Source organism: Eriocheir sinensis, unplaced genomic scaffold (assembly GCF_024679095.1).
Source record: "Eriocheir sinensis breed Jianghai 21 unplaced genomic scaffold, ASM2467909v1 Scaffold348, whole genome shotgun sequence".
In the NCBI taxonomy this organism is placed as follows: Eukaryota; Metazoa; Arthropoda; class Malacostraca; order Decapoda; family Varunidae; genus Eriocheir; species Eriocheir sinensis.
In genome coordinates, this window is record NW_026111663.1 from 268,907 (window position 1) to 284,549 (window position 15,643).

Below are 15,643 nucleotides of genomic sequence, written 5' to 3' on the forward strand. Positions count from 1 at the left end.
GTTATGTGTAAGCATGGTGCTACAGAAGGAGAGACAAGAGAAAGGGCATTGCAAGGAAGAAGGGTGGTAGCGTTTTCGGGACGTATCATGAATGGCAGAAGTGTGAGCATGGAGGTAAAGAGGGATTTGAGAAATACAATAATAGTACCAACCCTCACATATGCAAGTAATGGGCCCCTGGAATGAAAGTCAGAGGTCTAGAGTACAGGCAGTAGAGATGAGTTACTTGAGGAGTGCTTGTGGTGTGAGTGATGGAATGAGTAGTGAAAATGTGTATGAGCGATTTGGAATGTATCACGGGGGTGAAGTGAAGAAGTGTGGAGTGGTGGAAGAAGTGAAGTGACAGACATTAAAAGTGGTTTGGTCATATGGAGCGAATGGAGGAGAGTAAGATGACCAGGAGGATGTGTGTGAGTGAGATAGAGGGAGGGGATGTTGGAGGACGACATCCAGTGAAATGATATAGATTAGAGTGCGTTAGGGGCGTTAGGGAGAGGGGGGAAATATCCTTGACAAACTTTGAGGAGGCAAGGAGGGAGTGTCTAGCTCTAGAAAGAGGGAAATGGAGACTCTTCTGCCGTGGCCATCCCCTGGTGGTAGCTCCTAGGAGCAGGCGTCGATGAAATGATGATGTTTTTTTGCTCCACAGATGGAAGAAGACTAAGTCATTGACTTAGCTCTTTTGAATGCTGGTGACAGTGGGACAGGCAGAGCTGTCCGTGATGAAATCATTCAAAATTTCTTTGCATGAAAAGAGGAGGTTAGTTAAGTTCTGGCACAATGAGATACTGCTGCCTACACAATGAATGTGTGGCTTTCTTTTTGACTAAGATGGTATAAATTTGGTAATATTACTTCTTGTTAATATTTTGGTATATAAAGTTCTTTTTTACAACTCATGAACCTCATAAACTCAGGATATCATATTGGAATTACTGTGCCATTATTTTAAAGGACCAAGATGAAAATGAAATTACACCAGAAATGTATTTACTGTACTTTACTTTATAGAAAATTAAAATTCTAAAATCCATAAATATAATGAATAGTATGAAAAAAAGTAAAACTACAACTGGAATAATTATTGTCCTTCAAAGAAATATAATTGTTCCATTTTCCTTCGCAAAAAATAAATGTTACCATTATTGAGAGATGTTTAACAGGAGGAAGATCATTTACAGTTCCACCTGTCAGGGATTTTTTTTTTTTTATTATTTATTTATTTATTTATTTTTTTTTTTTTTGCTGCCTACAGCTTTGAAATTGCATGTATGAATATGCGTTCCATCTGAAACTGTTCCCTGCAATCAACTTTCTTCAACTCTCCTTCCAAAATACTGTTCACACATTTGTTTTGTTCTCTCACTGCAGCAAGGTGTGCTATTTTGAATAACACTATTACTTGACCTCTGTAAATGGGGCTTTAACTGTAAGGCAAGAAACTGAACACTACAATGTCCCGAAGACCTCTCTTGATGAACACTTCAAAGGCAAGGCACCAGAACCTGGACTTACCGGGCAGAAAACTGCCATGATGAGGAGAAATAGCCCTCGTAGAGAATGTGGCTGTGCGAGGGAGGTTTCATAATTTTGTGGAGGATTATCTCCTAGATAATCTATAAATGATGCATCGGTTATCTAGGAGATAATCCTCCACAAAATTATGAAACTTCCTCATTCTGAATGTTCATCAGGAAAGAAGGCAGGCTGATTTCAGATGGAATGCATAATTTCAAAACTGTAGGTAGCAAAAATAATAATAATAAATACATAAATAAATAATTAAAGCCCTCAGACAGGTAAAATTATAGAGATTGCCCTCCAACTTCAAGTTAAATAATATACACTCTAACAATATAGAAGTATCACATTTTAAGAAATAAAATTCATGAATGATAACACTTAAAAAATAAGAAGACTGGGAAATCATCAGAGAATGTAAACTAAAGAGAAAGGTTAATTCCTCTAATATTGCAGCACCAAAACATTAAAGAAAAAAAATGGCACTTGGTCTAAGTAAATACATCAAAGTTTCCCCCCCCCCCCACACACACACACCAATAAAAAAAAAAAAATTCTAGTTTCTAATAATTGTGGCTATAATTTGGACAATTGATAAAATTGCCTCTGTGTTTTGTCTCTGACTATCAGAAACGTTTTGAAGGGTTGCCACAACTTCCCTGGCTACATCAACAGCCTCTGCTTGTGCTGCTGCAGCATCCCTCTGAGCTTGCACCAGCTCAGACAGCAGAGCTCGGATTTCCTGCCGGCTAGTCAGGAAACGCTGTACCATTTGGGACTCATCCCAAAGATCTGATGAATAAAAATACAATAAATTAGCACATCCTGACTACCGTACACGTGTTCAAACGTTTAGGATGTTGTGTATCTAATCATCTTATCCGAACATGATAGTTTATGTAATTACATGAAATGTTTGGTTATAAATAAAATATATTGACAACCTGTTGAGTGAGCTGATGCCCCACTGCCACTCCTGCGGCGGGGATGGGATGCTGGATCAGATGGGGTTCGCTGCGCTGATGCACCAGATGTGGTCCGAGGTGGGGGGCTGCGTTGATGCATCAGATGTGGTCCTAGATGGGTGCTGAGCTGAAGCACCAGATGGGGCCTGAGCTGATGCCCCAGATGGTAACAGAGGGCTGGAAAAAATGTCAAGAAAAGTTTCATCGTTATAAACACTTAATATCTTTAAAGATATAAGGAAGATTGTGAGATATGTATCTCAATAGAAAGCATATGTAATGACTATCTACATCAATCTTTACTGTGAAATGAGCTACATATCGCTGTGCTAATAAGTTAATATTCCCAACTGCTTTACCTTGTGCTGCCACTTCCTTGGGTAGATTGAAGGATAATTGGGATGGAGAGCTCCGTCTCCTCAACTACCAGTACTGCTGTCTCTTGTGGTTCCTGCACAGCAGCAATTGTGGAAGGGAGAGGGCTTCCCATTCCAATGGAGGTGGAGGGTATGGGCTGTCCCATTGCTGCACCTCTGGAAGGATGTGTGTGGCAAGAAGAGACACCTGAAATAGGAAGCAGTATTGTTGAAACGGGAAAGAAATTACTAATGAATGTTGGACCACGGAGGCGTGTTTAATTGTTAATGTTGGTTAATTGTTTCCCAATTAACCGGCTGCTCTATTGTCATGCATGCATAAAATATGTCCTTTAAACTTCCCTGAAAACCGTTGGGAATAATGTAAGAATAGAAACAATTATGAAAATAGCTATGAGATGTGTGGGGGAATCCACATGGCCATGGGTAGCAGAGTAGGGTAAAATGTAGCAGAAGTAGGCGTATTATTTTAGAGACACAGACTATGTACTCATGGACCGTATACTTTTCCTTTCCTGCTACATATTAACCGAGGTAAGTATGTAGCAGAAGTAGGCGTATTATTTTAGAGACACAGACTATGTACTCATGGACCATATACTTTTTCTTTCCTGCTACATATTAACCGAGGTAAGTATGTAGCAGAAGTAGGCGTATTATTTTAGAGACACAGACTATGTACTCATGGACCATATACTTTTTCTTTCCTGCTACATATTAACCGAGGTAAGTATGAAACAGAAGTAGGCGTATTATTTTAGAGACACAAACTATGTACTCACGAAACAGAATTTTTCTGTGGATATATATTTTACCTGCGCAAACCAGTAAAATCTTACTTTTTAGGAGTAGTAATGTCAGGAATATTACTCATTGAATGCACAACCTGCCCCACCTTGCTGAGGTTTTCCTGTTTTCTACTTATGTAAACAGATGCGTCTATTAACAGAGGTTCCCCAACCAGGCTGCACTAATAGAAAACCCACTGTAAGATAATTACACTAACTTAATCTAACCTGACCCAATCTAACCTAACCTAATGCAGGGGCTGTGACCATCCTCAACCCTGACATTATTGTAACATAACCCAATGAGGAGGCTGAAGCACCCCTCCCTTTCCCAGAACATAATTTTTTACAATATTTGTGAAGCTCAGTAGACTAACCTTGACACTGAGGCATATACCATATGTAACAGATAGCCTGTGTGCCTGAGAAAGGATGCCTATTCCTGCTAATATTAACCCAGAATAGCCCATAGCGTCCAGCAGCTCCAGCTTAAATGTTAAGGTATGATAGGAAATAAAAATGTAATAAACAAAGTATTCAACTTAAATGTACCTTCCATATGTCTCAGTTCCCAACCAGCCTTCATTTTCAAGTTGGAATTCATATCAGCAAATTTTCGCCGCACTTCCTCGACCGTCCGCGGCACCCGGGAAACAAAATTGACAGCTTGGCAGACTTGCTGCCAAGCTAGCTGCTTCTTCTCGACCGTCACCCCGGCGCTGTAGTCGTGTTTCCCCATGATCACTGCCACTCTCTTCACCGCCTCGACCATTGTCAGCAGCTCAGCCTCACTGAACCTCGGGCGCCGCATTTTCCTTGGTGGTTCAGCCATTTTTTGGGTAAAAGTTCTTCTTTCCTGCCGTGAGTAAGGTGAGCGCCACAGTTTGTAAACACAGCTGGCCGCGTATGATTGGCTGAAATTTTTTCAGACTTGCTGTGATTGGCTGTCGAGTCTGATGACATCATCGTGGCGCTTACCCAATCAGTTGGCTTTCTACAGTAGCGAAGCCCGAGCGATATCGTTAAGTCTCCTCTTTGGATCTGAATTAAGCGACGTCGTCCGGGCAAACGCTTGGTAACGATAGCGATGTCGGTAAGCAGCCTTCTCTTTGGATCCGGCCCCAGATATCACTAAGAGAGAGTGTTGCCACCGGCTTTATTATGCTGAGTGGAACGTATCGAAATAGTTACACTCGGCAGTTGCTCCAATTCTACGGTATTTTCAACGCAGCGAACCACTTTCAAACGTTACGAAATCGTTACGGTCGGCGTCTCGAGCAAAAAAAAAAAAAAAAAAAATCGACAGGCCAAGTCTTAGTCAAAGCCTGAAAGGTGTGAAGGTAATTGAAGAGAAAGCACTTGAGTAACATGGGTTCAAGAGGACTTCAATGAAAGAGAGTGAGATGAGGGAAATAAATCGTCAGAAAAAGGAATCCTGAAACTTTAAAGGAGAAATAACTAAAAGGCGAAAAAAAAGAATGAGACAATGAAGAAAAGGATAATGAAAGGAAGTTAAAAGAAACTGAGTCATGAAAAATATAAAATTAATAAAAAAAGGTCTTTGTAAAAACAACTGAGAGGTAGAAATAAAAGAACAGAAAGGAAACGTTATATGAAGGGTCTAAAAACAGTTATCAAAGAAGAAAAGAAAACATATGAAAGAAAAAAGAAGAGTAGGAGAGGCTAAAAGAAAAAATATAACCCGTGATATAAAAGGGATTGATGAGGCATACAAGAGAAGAAATGTGGAGAGGGCCCAAAAAAAAAGGAAGTAAGGAGAAAGACAACGATAAGTGTTAGTAAGGAGGCATATAATAAAAGGGATAATAAAAAAAATCAATAAGGCTGTGAGGAGAATCAAAAGACGAGAAGCGTGCGTTACATGAGTGGGTAAGTCAAGGATCGTGCCAGGCGAGCTTTTAGGGGACAGTAAGCGGACGGTGCCTAAAGGTATTATTTATTTACCCTGGAGAAGTGGTGCCCGTTTTTTCCAGTAAAGAAAGCAGCTCATGGGCAAAACAAATGAAAAAAAAGCCTACTAAGCACTGCTTTTAAAGTAAGTAGAGACGAGTGGACAAAAGAGAGATCAATTGGGTGGTTTGGAAATCATTCCGTCTGTATATATAGTATATCTTTATCATTATTAATCTAAAGCAATTCACCCATAATTAGGAAACAAGTGGTTGCAGTTTAATACCACAAAATATTTGGAAGCGGTGTGAAGAATGTTTCGAACGTCATGAGGGTTGAATTGATGGCGTGGCGTCTGCTGACGCCACGCCTGAACTCCGATACTAAACTTTGTACGAAATACATCTTCACCCGTACTGTTAAATTCTCATAATTTGAGAAATACACCGAAGAAAAAAGGTTGTTAAGCGCCAGATTCCCAGACCGAGTCCGGCCCCGTATCAAATCTGACGCCTTTGGAATCTCGTGGACCAAACTCAGCCGTTCTGCCATCATTTGGATTCTACTGATACCTCCACAACGTTATCCCGGACCTCCGGAACCTGCAGCTAAGTAAATAGATTAGGGTTGGCCAGTTTTATTTGTCTGAACTTGAGATGGGAGTACGGGAGTATCCAAGGAATTTACTTCCTTTGATTATAAGGTGGTAGCTATTATACATCAACTCCAAACGCTCAGTTATTTCCCACAGGTGGAGAGTTATCTTGACACTCCTTTCTTGAAAGAGGTCAAGTCGTAGGCAGGAGGAAATACAGACGAAGTAAGGCTGTTCCAGAGTTTATCAGTGAAAGTGAAGAAAAAATGAAGATACTGGTTAACTCTTGCAAAAGGGAATTGGACAGTATAGTGATGTGCTAGAGTAGAAAGTCGTGCGCAGCGCGACCGAAGAAGTTGGGCAGGAATGTAGTTAACAAGTTCAGAAGAGTAATCAGGATGAAAATGTCGCTAGAAGATAGAAAGACAGGCAACATTGCGCCGTAATTCAGAAGTGGGAGACTGTCAGTAAGAGAAGGGGAATTGATGAGACAAAGAGCCTTTGACTCTACTCTGTCCATAACGGCTGTTTGTGTGAAGTCCCCACAAATATGATGAGATGCATGTTCAATACGAGGTCGGACAAGGTCCTTGTATATGGACAGCATCTGTGAAGGGGAAAATAACAGGTGAAGACGATAAAGAACGCTTAACTTCGGGGAAGCTGATTTAATAATAGAGGAGATATGAGATTTCCAGTTAAAATTTTTAGTTAAGGATTGAACATAAGAACATAAGAACGTAGGAGTCTGCAAGAGGCCGGTAGGCCTGTACAAGGCAGCTCCTTTGAACCTAAGCTCCCGTGTATCTAACCCCACCTAATATCGCTGTCCATGAATTTATCTAATCTATTTTTGAATGTGACAATTGTATTGGCACTCACCACGTGACTGCTAAGCCTATTCCACTCACCCACCACTCTGTTAGTAAACCAATTTTTGCCTATGTCCCTGTTGAATCTGAATTTATCCAGTTTAAACCCATTACTTCGTGTCCTACCCGGTTCTCTTTCCAAAAAAAACTTATGAATATCCCCCTTATTAAAGCCCTTCATCCATTTATAAACCTCGATCATGTCTCCACGCACCCTTCGCCTAGAGAATGCAAGTTTAACTGTTTGAGTCTTTCCTCGTATGGCAAGTTTCTCAACCCCTGAATCATCTTATTCATCCTCCTCTGCACCGATTCTAACATTTTTATATCCATTCTATAGTGAGGTGACCAGAACTGAACCGCATAGACAAGATGAGGTCTAACTAATGCTAAATATAGTTTGAGGAAGACCTCGGCGCTTCTGTTGCTTACGCTCCTTGAAATAAATCCCAGTACCCTATTTGCTCGATTTCTAGCTTGAATGCATTGTGCCCTTGGGCGGAGATCAGAGCTCACTAAGACCCCTAAATCCCTCTCGCATCCAGACTTGCTTATGGGAGCGTCATTTAAGCAATAGTTATGTGAGGGGTTGTTCCTACCTACACTCAGAATACTGCACTTCCCTACATTGAACTCCATTTGCCATTTATCCGCCCAGTCATACAATCTGTTTAGTTCATCCTGGAGAATACTAGCGTCCTGATCCGACTCAATTACTCTATCTATCTTGGTATCATCTGCAAACTTACTGACATCACTACTAATTCCTGTATCTAAGTCATTGATATAAATAATAAACAAAAGTGGACCTAATACCGAACCTTGTGGGACCCCACTCGTAACACATCCCCAGTCAGATCTTTTACCATTGATTTGCACTCTTTGGTTCCTATTGCTAAGCCACGCCGTGACAAAGTTCAAAACTTTACCCTCTACTCCGTGAGCCTGTAATTTAAGCAATAGTCGTTGGTGAGGAACTTTGTCAAACGCTTTACTAAAATCAAGATAGATTACATCATAATTTTCATCACTGTCTACCGCCTCAAATACTTTATTGTAGAAGGACAAGAGATTGGTGAGGCATGACCTACCTTTCGTGAACCCATGCTGCGAGTCGTGAATTAAGCTGTTTCTCTAAATGCTCCCGAATGTTCCTGGCTATTATGGACTCCAGCTATTATGTTTTTCGTAGGTTAGTGGTTCTTAAACAAGGAGGAGCGCCACCCCTTGTGGACGTTATACCATGCGCCAGAATATAAGGCGCGCGAGAGTGCATGACACTCATGATTGAAGTGAATGAATGAAACATATAAAATATAATTGCAATCTTTTTAATTTACCTTCCATTCTTTCGGTCATCTACTTCTAGTACTTTGTTAGGTTTCCCTTTCGCCGTAAACATTCCTGGAGCCTCTTGGGAACACTGTTTGCTAGTGTCTGTAGCAACTCCTGGGGCAAAGTTGTCCACAGGTGAAGCACAGCAGCCTCGAGCTTAGCTATTGTTGTAGTCTATATTCCTCGTACTTTTCGTTTCATAATCGACCACAGGTTTTCTATGGGGTTGAGATCTTCTGAGCTTGGCCACTCCTCAAAAAACGAAACTTGATTGTCACGTAGCCACTGTTTCACATCACGAGCAGTGTGGCACGGCGCTCCGTCCTGCATAAAAAAAATCTGCCGTGCATTTTTCAAATGAGCTGAGCAAATAGTTGCACAAAAGTTCTAAGTACTAGTCCTTGTTCATTCTCACACCTTTAGGTAGCACTACCAACTCCCCCACTTCATGGAAGGAGAAGCAGGCCCACACCATGATGGATGGTCCTGGTCCCAGTGTTGATATGCCTTGCAAAAATTAACCCTGAGCTTCTTGTGTCTCTGTGTGAGGTCTGGTTTTCTACGCGCACGAAACCTGCAGCACCCAATGTCGTCATGGATGCAACGCTGCACTGTTCTTAGAGATACTTGCCCTAGCAAGTTGCTGTTCGTTTCCTTCATTGCCCTTGCTGTTATTGAGGGGTGGATATCAACTTGTCTCTTGAGAACGTTGATGGTCCTTGGATTTATCAATTTGCGTCTACCAATCTTGGGTTTGGCAGCCGGCAGAGACTTGCATCCTGTGTCACGGTACTGCTGGGTGAGGCGCTGCACACTACGGAGGAAAAACCCTGTTTATGTTGAGATTTCTTTCATGATGTGGCCCTTGTTGAAGAGAGCAATGACTGCTCTAACATTTTCTTTAGTAGTCTGCCTCCTTGACATCCTGGTCTGGGAAGGAGTCACTGAGAGCGTCCACCAAGTCGGCGAAAAAAGCAGCGAGCACTTAGCGGAGCGCGGGTCTTTAAGGGTTAAAAAAAATGACTGACAGGCACTTGGCAACTAGTGATCTATGGCGGTTGAGCCAGCTGGTTGTCGTGCCTGATGAATGATAACTCACAATGTCATATGACACGCGGCGGGGAAAATACGAAGGAAAAATGGGTTCCCATACCAGTGACCGAAGTTGGTACTCCCGAGCCTTATATTTTGGCGCATACTATTGGCAAGGGGAATGCGAACCCCGGAGGAAAATGTTGAGTTTCTGTTGTTGGAGTTTTTTTTTTTTTTTTTTACAGGAAAGGAAACAGCACAAGGGCACAAAAAATGTAGAAAGAAAGTCCGCTATAAGCTGCTCCTTGAAAAATATAAAAGTTAAAAGTGGCCAAAAGAGAGGTCAAATTCGGGTGGAGAGGTGGCTTGATACTCTCCTCTTGAAAGAGGTCAAGTCATAGGCAGAAGGAAATACAGATGAAGGAAGGCTGTTCCAGTGTTTACCATTGAAGGGGATGAAAGAATGAAGATGCAGGTTAACTCTTGCATAAGGAGTTTGGACAGTATAGGGATGAGCCAGAGTAGATGGTCGAGTGCAGCGGGGCCGCGGAAGAGCAGTCAGCATGAAAATATCGATAGAAGATAGGCAGAGATGCATGCGGAATTTAAGAGGTAGAAAACTGTTAGTAAGATGAGGCGAGTTGATGAGCCGAATAGCCTTTGACTCCACTCTGTCTAGTAGAGCTGTGTGTGTGGAGCCCCCCCACACATGAGATGCATACTCCATACGACGACGGGCAAGGCCCCTGTATATGGACAGCATCTGTGCGGGGAAGAAGAGCTGGCGGAGACGATAGAGAACGCTCAACCTCGAGGAAGCTGATTTAGCGAGAGAAGAGATGTGAAGTTTCCAGTTAAGATTTTGAGTTAAGGATAGACCGAGGATGTTTAGTGTAGAAGAAGGTGATAGCTGAGTGTTGTCGAAGAATAGGGGATAGGTGTTTGGAAGATGATGTCGAGTTGATAGGTGGATATATTGCCCCAATCGGAAATAAGAGTAAGATCTGAGGTCAAGCGTTCTGCGGCCTCCAGCCTGGAATCATGTAATTCCTGTGGGGATGGTCTTCTGTTAAATGATGTTGAGTCATGCAGAGTAGAGTCATCAGCATAGGAGTGGATAGGACAGTTTGTTATTGAAAGGAAATTATTAATGAATAACACAAAGATAGTGGGAGATAGGACAGAGCCCTGTGGGACACCACTGTTGATATCCTAACAAGAACATGGGTTAATATTGAGAAGTTCATGAAAAAAGAACTGGAAAATTATCGACAATATTATCTTTTAGTTTTATATAGTCTACTTAGATTTAGCTTTATTAATAAATTTGAGAGCAAATTTTATCTGTATATGCAAGGGGGGCATGGAAGGAAGGACCTATTTCTAGAGGGGGGTGGTGGTAAAAAGTTTAAGAACCTCTAGTGTAGATAAAGGTGACAGCTGAAAGTTTTTGAAGGGTAGGGGAGAGGTGTTTGGAAGACTGTGTCGAGTTGACAAGGGGAGAAAATTGAGTTCTTGAGTCATTGAAGGATATCAAGTTCCTCTCCTCCATCCAGAAATTACATCGATGTCTGAGGTTAATGTTCGGCAGCTTCCAGCCTAGAATATTGTAATTCCTGTTGTGAGATTCTTCCGTAAATAGACGTTGAGCAATATTGAGTGGAATAATTGGTGTACAAGTGGATAATACAGTTTGTTTTGGAATGAAGATCATGAATGAACAGCTGAAAGAGAATGCGAGATAGGACAGAGCTCTGCAGGACGCAACTGTTGATTGGTTTCGGGGAAGAACAGTGACCGTATACGATAACAGAGACATGTCCGTTGGAAAGGAAACCCGATATACCAGTACAGATAGAGACAAGGAATTCGTAGGGTTGTATTTTAGAAAGCAGAGATTTGTGACAGACTGTCAAAAGCTTTCGAGATGTCTAAGGCAACAGCAAACGTTTCATCGAAACGCCTAAAAGAGGATGACCAGGAATCATTTAAGAAAGCATGATCACCCGTAGAACGCCCCTTGCAAAACCCATAATGACAATCAGAATGAAGGTCAGAAATTGATAGATGCTTAAAAGCTTTCATGTTATGATTTGTTTTAAGAAAATAGAAAGACAAGAAAGTGAAGGTATTGGACAGTAGTTTGAAGGAGTAGAGTGGTCACCTCACTTAATTAACTACACTAGCTGTAAGTAAGCGTACATTCATGCAGGAAGGAAAGGTAGATGTTGAAAGGCAGAGAAGAATGAGTCTTACCATGCAGGGTGTCAACACGGAAACACAGATATTTAGGACAATATGAGGCACTCCATCAGGACCTTAAGCCTTCTGAGGATTGAGGTCAAATAAGGTATAGAAAATATAATTCCTAGAAACTTTAATAATATGCCCGGTAAAGTTAGATGAGTAGGAGGAATATGCCTTGAACCGTCCATAGTGGATTTTTTTGAGAAAGTTTGAGCAAATAGTTCTGTTTTAGCGATATAGTTGTGATAACGGTGTTGCCATCAGGGCTAAGGAGAGGTAGAAACGATGGAGTAAAATTGTTAAATGGCATTAGTCAGATGGTGGAAATTTTTGAAGAATCAAGGTCGTCGGCCCGAGAGCAAGTTATCGTTCCGTACATAGACACAACATCCAGATTTGGATTTTATGTTAGGATATAGATAGTACGAGGGAATTGAGAAGAGACTATTGTCAGGAGCCACAGAGACCTGGGTTGTGATTAGGAACATAACGTGGGGTTTGGAGGAGGAGAGATGGTGTTCCACGGAATGGAAATTAGAAAGACCATCGCATATGTTTCAGAAATTGATAAAGGAAAGTAGGAAGAGATATGAAGAAACCTCTCCGGTCCATAGCCAAAAGTAGAGTCCGATCTGGGGGCGTTGGTTGACCCCCCCCCCCTCCCCCAGACGGAGACTCACCACAGATTTTTTTTTTTTTTTTTACAACAAAAGAGGCAGCTCAAGGGCACACACAAAAAAAGAAAACAATAATAAAAAAAAGCCCGCTACTCGCTGCCCCCAAAAAAGAAACAAAAGAGGTGGCCGAAAGCAAGATCAAATACGGAACGAGAGATGTCCTGATACCCTCCTCTTGAAAGAGTTCAAGTCGTAGGCAGGAGGAAATACAGATGAAGGAAGATTTTTCCAGAGTTTACCAGCGTGAGGGATGAAAGAGTGAAGATGCTGGTTAACTCTTGCATAAGGGGTTTGGACAGTATAGGGATGAGCATGAGTAGAAAGTCGAGTGCAACGGGGCCGAGCAAGTTCAGAAGAGCAGTCAGCGTGGAAATATCGATAGAAGATAGAAAGAGAAGCAACATTGCGGCGGAATTTAAGAGGTAGAAGACTATCAGTATGAGGAGGAGAGCTGTAAGACGAAGAGCCTTAGCTTCCACTCTGTCCAGAAGAGCTGTGTGAGTGGAGCCCCCCCACACATGAGATGCATACTCCATACGAGGGCGGACAAGGCCCCTGTATATGGACAGCAACTGTGCAGGGGAGAAGAACTGGCGGAGACGGTACAGAACGCCCAGCCTCGAGGAAGCTGATTTAGTAAGAGATGAGATATGAAGTTTCCAGTTGAGATTTTGAGTTAAGGATAGACCGAGGATGTTTAGTGTTGAGGAAGGTGATAGCTGGGTGTTTTCAAAGAACAGGGGATAGTTGTTTGGAAGATTGTGTCGAGTGGATAGGTGGAGAAACTGTGTTTTTGAGGCGTTGAAGGGCACCAGGTTCTTCTTGCCCCAATCGGAAATAATAGTAAGGTCTGAGGCTAAGCGTTCTGCAGCCTCCAGCCTTGAGTCGTTAAGTTCCTGTAGGGTGGGTCTTCTATTAAAAGAAGTTGAGTAATGCAGAGTGGAATCATCGGCGTAGGAATGGATAGGACAGTTCGTTTTGGAAAGAAGATCATCAATGAACAACAGAAAAAGAGTGGGAGATAGGACAGAACCCTGTGGGACACCACTGTTAATAGATTTAGGGGAAGAACAGTGACCGTCTACCACGGCAGAAATAGAACGGTCAGAAAGGAGACTGGAGATAAAGGTACAGAGACAAGAAAGTAAAGCTATAGGACGGTAGTTTGAGGGATTGGAGCGGTCACCCTTCTCAGGCACAGGCTGTATGAAGGCATACTTCCAGCAAGAAAGAAAGGTAGATGTTGACAGGCAGAGGCGAAAGAGTTTGACCAGGCAGGGTGACAGCACGGAGGCACAGTTTTTAAGGACAATAGGAGGCACTCCATCAGGTTCATAAGCCTTCTGAGGATTGAGACCAGAGAGAGCATAGAAAACATCATTTTGAAGAATCTTTATAACAGGCATAAAGGAGTCAGAGGGGGGATGAGTAGGAGGAATATGCCCAGAATCGTCCAGAGTGGAGTTTTTAGAAAAAGTTTGAGAGAAGAGTTCAGCCTTAGAGATAGATGAGACGGCAGTGTTGCCGTCAGGACTGAGGAGTGGAGGGAAAGATGAAGAAGTGAAGTTGGAGGAGATGTTTTTGGCTAGATGCCAGAAGTCACGGGAAGAGTTAGAGAAAGCAAGGTTTTGGCATTTTCTATTAATGAAAGAATTTTTGGTTAGTCGGAGAATAGATTTGGCACGATTTCGGGCAGAAATGTAAAGTTCATAATTAGCATTAGTTTGAAGGCTCTGGTACACTTTGTGATCTGCCTCTCTATCATTGACAGCACGAGAACAAGCGTGATTGGACCAAGGCTTGTTAGCCTGAGGAGTAGAGAAAGAATGTGGAATGTGTGCCTCAATTGCAGAGATAATCACCTCAGTAATTCGCTGAGCACACAGAGGGTCTCTATCCTGGAAGCAATAATCATTCCACGGGAAATCGGAAAAGTACATCCTCAGGTCGTCCCACCGAGCTGAAGCAAAATGCCAGAAGCATCGCCTCTTCGGTGGGTCCAGAGGGTGTACAGGAGCGATAGGACGGGATGCAGAAATAAGATTGTGATCGGAGGAGCCCAACGGAGAGAACAGTTTGACAGAATAAGCAGAAGGGTTTGAGGTAAGGAAGAGGTCTAGAATGTTGGGCCGGTCTCCAAGACGGTCGGGAATACGTGTAGGGTGCTGGACCAACTGCTCTAGGTCGTTGAGGATAGCAAAGTTGTAGGCTTGTTCACCAGGATGGTTAGTGAAAGAGGATGAAAGCCAAAGCTGGTGGTGAACATTGAAATCTCCTAGGATGGAGATGGAGAAGAGTGGGTCAAGATGTGCTCCACTTTAGAATTCAAATAGTCAAAGAATTTTACATAGTTGGTAGAGTTAGGTGAGAGATAAACAGCACAGATGTATTTAGTAATAGAATGACAATGAAGTCTTAGCCAGATGGTGGAAAATTCAGAAGAGTCAAGGTCGTGGGCACGAGAGCAAGTGATGTCGTTGCGCACGTAGGCGCAACATCCAGCTTTGGATTGAAATTTAGGATAGAGATAGTAAGAGGGAACAGAGTAGAGATTGCTGTCAGTAGCCTCAGAAACCTGTGTTTCGGTAAGGAAGAGAAGGTGAGGTTTAGAGGAGGAGAGATGATGTTCCACAGAATGAAAATTAGAGCGAAGACCGCGAATGTTGCAGAAATTGAGAAGAAAGAGGTTCGAGGAGTTATCAAGACACCTTTCGGGTCGGCAGCCAGAAGGGGAGTCCTCCATGGGGGAATTTGGTCCCCCAGGCGGGGACTCCGAGGCTTGGTGTAGGTGCGCCATTTTGAAATTTTAATTTTGGGAAAAGGTGTATATGTTGTGTGAATGTAGTGTGGTGTGGATAAAGAGAGGATCTGTCTTAAGAGACCATGTTGAACTACTCTCCGGTGTTGGTGAGACAATAGGGAAACGGTTAGTGAGGACATGGGAAGGGTCTTTGGAGGGCTTCAGCTCCCTTCTCACCTCCCATATATACCTCACCGGGAGTGGCTTGCGCCCGTTCGGTAGGTGTCTTCCTACCTACTCCAGCCAATAATACACTTGAAGACATAGAAATAAAAGGAGTGAGCTGAATGAAGAGCGAAGGAGGATGAGGATGATGATGAGGAGGAGGAGTAGGAGAGATAGCAAGACAATGAGGTTGACAAGGAGAACAAGGAGAAGGAAGAGGAAATAAAGTACTGGAGGAGGAGGAGGAGGAGCAAGTTAAGGAGGTGGACTAAGAGAACAAGGAGAAGGACGAGGATGACGAGGAGGAGGAGGAGGAGGAGGAAATATGGAAACATTGAAAGGCAGTCGACAGACAGCC